This window comes from Lactuca sativa, chromosome 6 (assembly GCF_002870075.4).
Source record: "Lactuca sativa cultivar Salinas chromosome 6, Lsat_Salinas_v11, whole genome shotgun sequence".
In the NCBI taxonomy this organism is placed as follows: Eukaryota; Viridiplantae; Streptophyta; class Magnoliopsida; order Asterales; family Asteraceae; genus Lactuca; species Lactuca sativa.
The window spans coordinates 18437628-18449071 of NC_056628.2; positions in this window are offsets into that span (position 1 = coordinate 18437628).

Genomic DNA, 11444 nt, shown 5'->3' on the forward strand with positions numbered 1-11444 from the left:
ATTATGGGGCATGCCCCGACATTTGACCAAAGTCTGAAACACAATATCAAACCCAAGCAAGAATCACAAAGACATCAAGCATACTAACTGCATTGGGCCCTGCCAGACATCAGATCGAAGTCCGGAACATAAAACTTGCATCGGGCTAACCCTGACACATACAATCACACATAATGGGGCGACCTTGGTGCCTTAGACCTATTCCTATAGGAGAAGACTCACCTCTCAAACTGAATGCTGAACTCGAGTGAGGAATCCCTGTCTGCTGCTCTGACGACTCTCCGGCTATAAATTCCATAATAGCACTTAATCAAAACCTGATAACTCTTCATAGGGTAAAATGATCATTTTACCCCTGGTCAAAGTCCACACTCTGGTCAAAGTCAACATTCTAGGTTGACCAACTCGCTGAGTCAACCTTTCGACTCGCTGAGTTCTATAACTCACAAATCCTGAAATCGCTACACAACTCGTCGAGTCGCCCATTGACTCGTTGAGTTCTATCGATCTGTTCAGTCGCGACTTGGCTCATCCACTCGTCGAGTCTCTATGCAGACTTGTTGAGTTCTACTTTCTGAACTCGGGACAACACAATACGACTCGTCGAGTTCCCTTGTGGAATCGATGAGTCCTTCTGTCTGTTTGGCCATCTTAACAGATTAAGCCCCTATCTTCTAGATCCAAGGTCCTTAGTTCATCTATCCACTAGAAAGGCCTTCCTAAGGGTAAAGTTTCCAACCTTACCCATTCATAGCTCTTCTACAAGGGTTTAAATAAAATCCTAATTCCTTTAAGACATGCATCTTGTCCAAAAGGCCATAGAATCTCAAACCCACGCATACAAACCTAGATCTAGGGTTTTAACATCTGTTGGACACCTAAAGTTCCAAGCTTTCCTTCCATGCATGGTCTTTTAGGGTTGAAAAGGCCATAAACTTGCTCATATGCTTGCATGGGGCTTCCATGGTCATAAAGTTTGCTCCTTTATGCCATGGAACCCTTTCTAGATCCGAGATCTGAGATACAAGTCACTTGGGATGTCCCAATCCCAAGGATCAAGGTTCTTGACCCAAAACTATCATAATATGAAGATAAATAGATCTAAGAGAAGAATGATCAAGTTGGAAACTTGATTACCAGGAAATGTAGCAAAAGAAGTATAGTTCCTGGATCTACTGCTTCCTTTTTGAGTAGTCTATCTTCCACTTCTTCCACAAGCTTCACAAGGCACAAATAACACTAAAAAATGGTAAGAATAGCTCAAGATCACTTATTGCGAATTAGGGTTTCGATAATAGGTTTTGGAGGTGATAGAGGTTGGAATGGAGGCCAGATATGATGCGCAAATAGGGTGCAAACCCTAAAGATTAGGGTTTCATCCAGCTTGTCCTAATCGTCGAGTCAGGGCTGCGACTCGTCGAGTAGCGCATTTAAACCCCGCACACAATCTACCCTTTACTTGACGAGTCGGGGCTACTAACTCGTCGAGTCGCCTTTTCAAAATAAATAAATACTTAATTAAATGCGTACCATGGAACTGGACGTTACAAGAATATTAAGCTTTAGTATAAGGTCCATTAGAAAGGTCGGGGCCCAATTTTAAAAATTGGGCCATTGATGGTTTTACGGACATTATAGTGTTAGGCTTTTGTTTCGGGTTTGGGCCTTAGCTTTGGATCATATTGGGCCATGGGTAGAATGGTCATTTTACCCCATGAGTGGATTAAGGATTATGGTATGGGACCCAATTGCTAATTGAGTATATTGATTGGTAGTGACAGCTTGGGAAGTTGGCGGGGCAGCAGCTAAGGAATTCATGTGGGAAGCTTCTGCAGTGCGAGGTGAGTTTCCTCACCATACCAATAGGTCTAAGGCACCAGGGCCGGCCCATTTATTTAGTTGTGATGATTATTAGGAATGTACAATCAATACATTATGTATTTATGTGAAGACCATGTGGGGTTCCCATGGCAACTAGTTATATGTTGTATGCTAGTTGATTGTATGATATGTAGTATGCTAGTTCTCTTTGTGATAATTGCATGGAAGACCTCGGGGGGTTCCCAGACCACCTAGGTATAAGACCTTGGAGTGTTTCCACGACATCCAAGGTAAAGACCTCGGGGGGTTCCCGAGGCACTAGGGTTTAAGAACATGGAGGGTTTCCATGGCATCCTTAGTTAAGACCATGTAGGGGTTCCCATGGCATTGGGCTAAGACCATGTTTTTGGATTAGGTGTCTAAGCCCATAACTATAATTGGTATGTACTTGAATTGATAGCAGCACAGTCCTTTTGGGTTCCCCTCAAACCTAGCAACCAGACAAGGAAATTATGAAAGGAGAGATATTAATTTATTATAAGATTAATAAATTAATATAAATGAATTTATTAATATGTTAAAAGATTAATATATTAATAAGAAATCATTATGTTTAATTAATTGTTAGCCAGAAATTAATTGGAATTAACTTTATGGTTAAAAGAATTAATTATAAAGTGCAGGGACTAGTTTGCAATTAACTGATAGTTGAATGGAAGGTTCCAGAACCCCCTTGGAAGGAGGTGGACGAAAACCCTAGAGGAAACCCTAGAGAATTCGTCCAAGGGGTCCAAGATAAGGCCCTTGGGTTTTGCTTAGGCCCTAAGCAAAGGATGACTAGGGTTTCCCCTAAACCCTAGATCCTTTAACTATTTAAGGAACCTCCTGGTTCACATTTACACACACTGATTTCTTTGGAAGAAACCCTGGTCGAATTGCATACTCCCTCCCCTCTCTCCTCTACTTTCCTTCTTGCTAGTTTGGGTGTGATTCCAGTAGAGGCATTACACTTGTGGTGCTAAGCTTCCAAGAAGATCAAGATCCGGATCAAGGGAATTGTCAGTTGTTTTCTATAACAATTGAAAGGTATGTAACTCCTAACCCTAGTTTATTATTTTCAAAAATAGTCACCTCCTCTAGGGTTCTTGTTTTGTAATTCAAAGTTGTATGTTCAATAGTTAAAACATAGATTCAAAGTAGGTTGCATGTGAACTTAGGAATTGTTTTCTAGTTTATTTGTTTTATCTGAAACCCATCACATGTGGGGGTTCCCATGGCACCCGATGTAAGACCCTAGAGGGTTTATAGCTATTAAACCCTAAAGGCCATTTTTTCGATTTTTTAGGGTTGTGGATCAAAGGGTTTTCGAAAACCCTAGCCTCCAAAGAACCCTAATCGAAATTAGGGTTAGGGTTTTGAAAACCCTAGCCTCCTCCCTTGTGAATTTCGAAAATATGCTAGAAATTTTAGGGTTTCTTGTTTTGGATAATTGTTACTTGATTAGATTAATTGGATAATTATCCTTACCCTAATTTTCGAAATTTAGAGGGATAAGGACTAGGATTAAATTAATTGTTTAATTTAATTGGATAATCCTTACAAGATTTAACAAATTAATTAAAAGTTAATTAATAGATAAACATGAAATCAATTAATTGGTTTATTTAAATTTAAAATTTAATAGTTTAAATTTCGAAATTTATATAAACCCTTAGAGTTTTTAAAATGTCTTAAAACACACCTTATATATATATATTATAATTAAAAGTTTAATATTATATATGTATAATAATAAGGCCAGTCAAATCGCTACTATGTCTCATTCACGAAGCTAATCTATAAAGGGGGGTATAAGGAAATTTCCTATAAAATGGTAGTTGAATGGGTGTCCACTCTCACCCACCGCTTCCTTGATTAGTGGAGGGTCGTTAGCGGAACGGATTTGATAGGACAACTACTCCTCATTAAAAGTATAATGCTATTAAAGAAAGTACTAGAACATTATTTTTAAAATCCCAACTCTAGCTACTTTAGGAAAAATGTGAAAGTATGCTAATCCATGAAATTGCACATTATGCTTTATTGATCATTAGTGGAGCGTGTGTGGTTAACCAGCACACTAAAAGGAACAAATAAAGAGTAGTAATGGGTATCTTATAATTATCATTTTGATGGAGCGTGTGTGTAACGCCCGTAGATCAGGGCTAGTCAATTTAGAGACGATAAGCGTCAAAAATGACTTTTTGATAAAAGATTATTTAGAATGAATAATCTTAACTAAGTTGTAGTATATGTTACAAGGATTCCGTACATATAAAGAACGCCGAAATACGAGTTATAACGAAGAAGTTATGACCTGTCGAAGTTTTGCGACATAACCGGCACGACACAGCGCGGCGTAAAAAGTGAATTTACGTTAGAGTGATATTTAGCCTTAGCAATCTAAATGAAAGTCGTAGATTTTGTTAAACCATGAGCGTGCATAAAAAGAACGCCCAAATCTGACTTCATATGAGGAAGTTATGATTTTTCGAAGTTTCGACTTAGCGGTATGCAGCCCGAATACTCGATTTGAGACCGAGCGGTTTTTAGCCGAAACAATCTAAATGAGAATTGAATATCTCATTAATTTTAGTAAAACGATAAAAAGATAGGAGAAAACGGACGTCGGATGAAGAAGTTATGATTTTATAACGGAGTTTTCCTGTCCCGGCCTACTAAAAATAAATAATAATAAATAAATTCAAAATTAGCTGACGGAGTCTAAACGAAAGTTTTAGATCGTGGTCTCACCTACGCGTGGATATAAAGAACGTCGAAAACGGAGTTCGTATGAGGGAGATATGAATTTTTGAAGTTTACTAAATATTTTCGATATATATATATATATATATATATATATATATATATATATATATATATATATATATATATATATATATATATATATATATATATATATATTGGCCGATATTATCCAAAGGGGGGGGGGGGGGTGGGGGAGTCAGCGATCCTATCCAGGTTACGCCCCGCGTAACTAGGATTTACGCCCTGCGTAAATCGACCTTCCAGCCCCTATAAAATGGAGTCGAGTGCAGCCAATTCAATTGCTCATTTCTCTTCTTTCTCTCGCGTTTTTGCATCGTTTTTCGTGCAAGAATTATCCCGAAGCCCCGGTATCATTCCCGAGCCCCGAAGCAAGTCCCGAGGCCCCGAAGATCCCGAGAAGTGAAATTCCCGAGCCGAAGCTCTGCTCGCGATGAGCCCGGTTTTTGTGAAGATCTTCCAGATCTGCCGAAGAATACTACTTCTACAAGTCGTAGTGTTGTCCGGGCATCGTCTAATCAAGTGAGTATATAGTTAGTTTCTTCTAACACATAAATATGAAGTATTTGCTATGAAATACGCGCTATGTGTTTATATATTATTTTTCTATTTGAGATGGGCGTGGAATTGATGTTTTATACAAGTGTTAAATGATTTAAACTGTGTAAGTATTTATATCTATGAAAATGTTGGGTAGAACTTGGGTAGATGGGATAGTTGGTGACTATGGAGTTAGCGCCTATTGTACAAACCTTGGTGACAATGTGACTTCGTGCCTATTTGATGACTTTGGCGACTATGGAGTTAGCGCTTGTTGAGTAAACCTTGGCGACTATGGAGTTAGCGCTTGCTAAGTGAACCTTGGTGACTATGGAGTTAGCGTCTGATAACTATGGATTTAGTACTTGATAAATAAACTTTGGCAGCAATGGAATTCGTGCCAATTCCTTACGAATAAATGAATGAAGGATAGTTGGTTCTTAGGGTAAAACCTTAAGAAGATAATGGGGATGGGTAATTGGGTTGATTGTTTGCTGATTAAATATAATAATTATATTATTGTGGGTTGAAAACCTTATATGCTCACCAGGCTCCCAAGCCTGACCCACTCAGTTTTCTTTTCATTACAGGTACTGGCACAAGGGTATAAGTTGGTGGACTTGACGAGAGATTTTGGATTATAGATCAGTAGTTAAATAACTATTGTAAGGTCTATTTTATATTGTTTATGCTTTTGGTCTATATCGAACATGACATCCCAAGGTTTTATTATTTAATGAAAATACATTCTCTTTGAGAAATGTTTCGATAAATGGTTATCATATTTTTGTTTTTGGGAACAAATTCCGCAACAGTTTTCTTTAAACGATTACTCTGATTTTAAAAAAAACAAAGCATAAACAAATTGGTATTTTCTGGCCGTGAAATTGGGGATGTCACAGTTGGTATCAGAGCATTAGTTTAAGCGAACTAGGAATATGGATTTATTTCTAGACTTAAACTTAGAATGCTAAGCAATGATTGTGAGTTGAGTGTGTCCATTATATTTTGGGTAGTACACCTAAATTGACACAGGCACTAGTTTATTTTAGGAAAATTGCCTAAAATGTTAATATGTGCTAATTGTTATATGTTTGCCATATATGATGTTAATTGTTCGGATCTATGGTCTGTTGCCGACCGGATCTGGAAACCTTATGTGTTTAGGATTCTAAGTGTGCGTCTACGATATTAGAACTAGCATGTAAATGTTTCGGAGTGATAAGGATGATTTGAATATCTATCGTGAATAAGGATCTAATTTCACCTTATTCGGTGTATAGATCAAAAATGGTGAGAACGAGGAGTGGAGTTGGAAATGCTGATGAAAACAGGAATCAAATACCAGTGATTGAACAAATACATGTTGTAGCAGCAGCACCTGAACCAATGACAATGGCCGGAGTTCAAGTGATGATCCAGGCAATATTGGATAATTAGATGGAAGAAACCAGACGTCTGATTAGGCAGAATCACGAAGAATTGTCAATTCAAGTTGAAGAGCCCGAAGTAAATGGAGGGCAGTCTGAAGGAGGAAACTACAGTGGGACCGTTGGTCAAGCCAACCCACTAATAGTTCGCCAAAACATCCAGGATGGAGGAAATGACGGATGTGGATGCAAATACAAGGATTTCATGGCATCCAAACCACCATGTCTTTTTGGGAGCCCAACACCGGTGCAAGTCATGGACTGGATCTCCGAAATGGAGACAATGTTTGAAAGTTGCGAGTATAGCAACAGACAGAAGACCGCTCTTGCAATCCCTCTGTTAAAATCTGGAGTACTGAGCTGGTGGAAGTTACTGGCTGGTTCGATGCCCAAGGGGGAAGCTAGCAAGATGTCTTGGGAAGAGTTCGTGGTGCAACTGAAAATGCAATATTGCTCTGAGCAAGATCTTCTGGAAATCAACAATGAGTTCCAGAATCTGAAGAAAGGAAAATTGAGCGTCACTGAATACGCTACGAGCTTTACGGAGAAGATGAAGCTTATTCCATACCTAATTCCAACTGAACTTTCCAAGGTCAACAAGTTTGCCAATGGATTACTAGCGGAATTTGGTCCGATAGTCAAGCAAGCAACCACTCTGAAAGCCGCCATCTGGGCAACCAAGAATGTTGAGACCCAAATAAAAGAAAAGGGTCTGGAAAGAGCTGAAGTTGGAGAGAAAAGGAAGCGTGAAGGATCTTCAATAATCGACAAAGAAAGCAAATTCTCGAAATCTGGGGGAAGAGATGAAGCTAAGTGGTGTGAGAAGTGTAAGAAGAAACACCTCGGGAAATGTAGCGAGGAGATGACTTGCTACAAATATGGGAAGACAGGGCACTACGCCAACAAGTGCGCACCTATCAAGAAGGTGTGTTATAGGTGTAACGAAGAAGGGCATATTTCTAAAGACTGCCCAAAGAAAAACACACCTCCACAGCCAAGGGCATTCCACATGTTCCTCAACGAAGCAGAAAAGGATGGGAGGATTAAAAGATGAAGACTTCATATTAATATATAAAGTCTGTATCAGGAAGCATAGCCTGTTAGAGGCATAGTATAGGGTGAACTTGAACTTTTGTGTAATAGTTTCAAGAATTAATATAAACCCTGGTTTTGTTATCTGATGTGTTGAATGATTATATGATTTATGTATGGTGACTTGGTTAACTACGAGACAATGCTTGGGACGAGTATGAGTAGGTGTGAATGGTAGTAGAGATCTATACTACCGGAAGCATAGGACTCACGCTTGGATCATGGGAAGTCGCAAAGTTACCAAGAAGCTAGTAATTGATTCCGTTTTATTCAAGTATGTCATTACCATTGTTTCGGTAATGACTAGTAAGATAGTTGTTATTTCGACCCTAGTGGTCATATCAATTGAGTCCGACTATGATGAGAGGTCATCGGGACACGACCCATTGGTTAGTTACAATAGATAAATGAATGTATTTATTCTAAGAAGAAGGAGTCCACAATAAGGACTTATTTTGTAACTTGAAGGTTACGATTGAAAGTCCAACATAGTATGAAAAGCAGATGAAAGATTGAGTATCACGATTATTAATAAGGATGGAAATTTATCGTAAGGAAAGTTTCGTTGATGATTCCGGGACGTAATCATCCTAAGGGGGAGATAATTGTAACGCCCGTAGATCAGGGCTAGTCAATTTAGAGACGATAAGCGTCAAAAATGACTTTTTGATAAAATATTATTTAGAATGAATAATCTTAACTAAGTTGTAGTATATGTTACAAGGATTCCGTAAATATAAAGAACGCCGAAATACGAGTTATAACGAAGAAGTTATGACCTGTCGAAGTTTTGCGACAGAACCAGCACGACACAGCGCGGCGTAAAAAGTGAATTTACGTTAGAGAGATATTTAGCCTTAGCAATCTAAATGAAAGTCGTAGAGTTCGTTAAACCATGAGCGTACATAGCCCAAATCTGACTTCGTATGAGGAAGTTATGATTTTTCGAAGTTTCGACTTAGCGGTATGCAGCCTGAATACTCGATTTGATACCGAGCGGTTTTTAGCCGAAACAATCTAAATGAGAATTGAAGATCTCATTAATTTTAGTAAAACGATAAAAAGATAGGCGAAAATGGACGTCGGATGAAGAAGTTATGATTTTATAACGGAGTTTTCCTGTCCCGGCCTACTAAAAATAAATAATAAAAAATAAATTCAAAATTAGCCAACGGAGTCTAAACGAAAGTTGTAGATCGTAGTCTCGCCTACGCGTGGATATAAAGAACGTCGAAAACGGAGTTCGTATGAGGGAGATATGAATTTTTGAAGTTTATTAAATATTTTCGATATTTATTTATATATATTGGTTGATATTATCCAAAGGGGGGGGGGGAGGGGGGGGGAGTCAGCGATCCTATCTAGGTTACGCCCCGCGTAACTAGGATTTACGCCCTGTGTAAATCGACCTTCCAGCCCCTATAAAACGGAGTTGAGTGCAGCCAATTCAATTGCTCATTTCTCTTCTTTCTCTCGTGTTTTTGCATCGTTTTTCGTGCAAGAATTATCCCGAAGCCCCGATATCATTCCCGAGCCCCGAAGCAAGTCCCGAGGCCCCGAAGATCCCGAGAAGTGAAATTCCCAAGCCGAAGCTCTGCCCGCGAGGAGCCCGGTTTTTGTGAAGATCTTCCAGATCTGCCGAAGAATACTACTTCTACAAGTCATAGTGCTGTCCGGGCATCGTCTAATCAAGTGAGTGTATAGTTACTTTCTTCTAACACATAAATATGAAGTATTTGCTATGAAATACGCGCTATGTGTTTATATATTATTTTTCTATTTGATATGGGCGTGGAATTGATGTTTTATACAAGTGTTAAATGATTTAAACTGTGTAAGTATTTATATCTATGAAAATGTTGGGTAGAACTTGGGTAGATGGGATAGTTGGTGACTATGGAGTTAGCGCCTATTGTACAAACCTTGGCGACGATGTGACTTCGTGCCTATTTGATGAACTTTGGCGACTATGGAGTTAGCGCTTGTTGAGTAAACCTTGGCGACTATGGAGTTAGCGCTTGCTAAGTGAACCTTGGTGACTATGGAGCTAGCGCCTGATAACTATGGATTTAGTACTTGATAAATAAACTTTGGCAGCAATGGAATTCGTGCCAATTCCTTACGAATAAATGAATGAAGGATAGTTGGTTCTTAGGGTAAAACCTTAAGAAGATAATGGGGATGGGTAATTGGGTTGATTGTTTGCTGATTAAATATAATAATTATATTATTGTGGGTTGAAAACCTTATATGCTCACCAGGCTCCCAAGCCTGACCCACTCAGTTTTCTTTTCATTACAGGTAATGGCACAAGGGTATAAGTTGGTGGACTTGACGAGAGATTTTGGATTATAGATCAGTAGTTAAATATCTATTGTAAGGTCTATTTTATATTGTTTATGCTTTTGGTCTGTATCGAACATGACATCCCAAGGTTTTATTATTTAATGAAAATACATTCTCTTTGAGAAATGTTTGGATAAATGGTTATCATATTTTTGTTTTTTGGGAACAAATTCCGCAACAGTTTTCTTTAAACGATTACTCTGATTTAAAAAAAAAAACAAAGCATAAACAAAATTTTTTCTGGCCGTGAAATTGGGGATGTCACAGTGTGTGATTTACCGACACATCAATAGTTAATGATAAAGACAATAAGGTTACCAAGCACATTTGCATGGTTATTCACATCTAGTTTATGATCCTCGGTATCCCAGTCACAAATAGTAGAGCATAATCCGAGATTAAAAACATGCCATTAAATAGTTTTAATGTATCTCAAAAGAATTAGGAATTTCATTTCGTTTATTTTGTCTAATGGTGGAATTGATGAATCGTCATTCACCTACCTTTATGAGATTTGAACTTGGATCTCGGCGTCCCATTTCTAAGTTGTAAATCGTCATAGTTGGGTCCTAACCTTAATATGATATCTTTGGGTTATTGTATTGAGGTGTCTTGAAATCTTAAACTAAAACTATCCTTCTTTTCAAATGTCTACTCCTGGAAACACTTCTGCCTCTTCATCCTCCAGCAACAACTTCTCTTTGCTCAACATTTGCGCTAAAGTCGTTATGGATGGCTCGAACTATAACTACAAAGGTACTATGAGGACTACTGTCCTTTTGAGATGAACAAGGACCTTATGGAAAAGTACCATAAGCGAGCTCGTCAAGAAAAGTTTGAAGTAGTCAAGTCACTCATGGCTTGCAAGATGAAAGAGGGGGAATCGGTTGTGTCTCATGTGCAAAGAATGCAACGCTACATAGAGCGTTTGGTCAAGCTCAACATTCATTTTGATGAGGAATTGGCCGTTGACATGGTCTTGAACTCATTGCCTGATTTTTATGGTCAGTTTATCTTAACTTACCATTTGAACAACACTGAGCAGACATTGGCCCAATTGCACAACTTGTTGCAGACTGCTGAAGCAGGGATAAGGGTAGAAGTATAGCCTCCACTCCTGCAAGTGCTCCTGTTCTAGCTATTGGACAGGGAAAGGGAAAAAAGAGGAAAGGTCCTCCTAAGAAAAACTGGAAGGCAAAGGTCCAAGTAGGGTCATCTAGCAATGGCCCGAAAGCCAAGCCCAATGCTTCCATTCCCCATGTCTCTGATCCAAAGGAAGCTGTTTGCTTTTATTGCAATCAAAAAGGGCATTGGAAGAGAACCTGCCCACAATATCTGCAGGACATCAAAGATGGCAAAGTGAATCCATCTTCGGCAGGTATTTACACT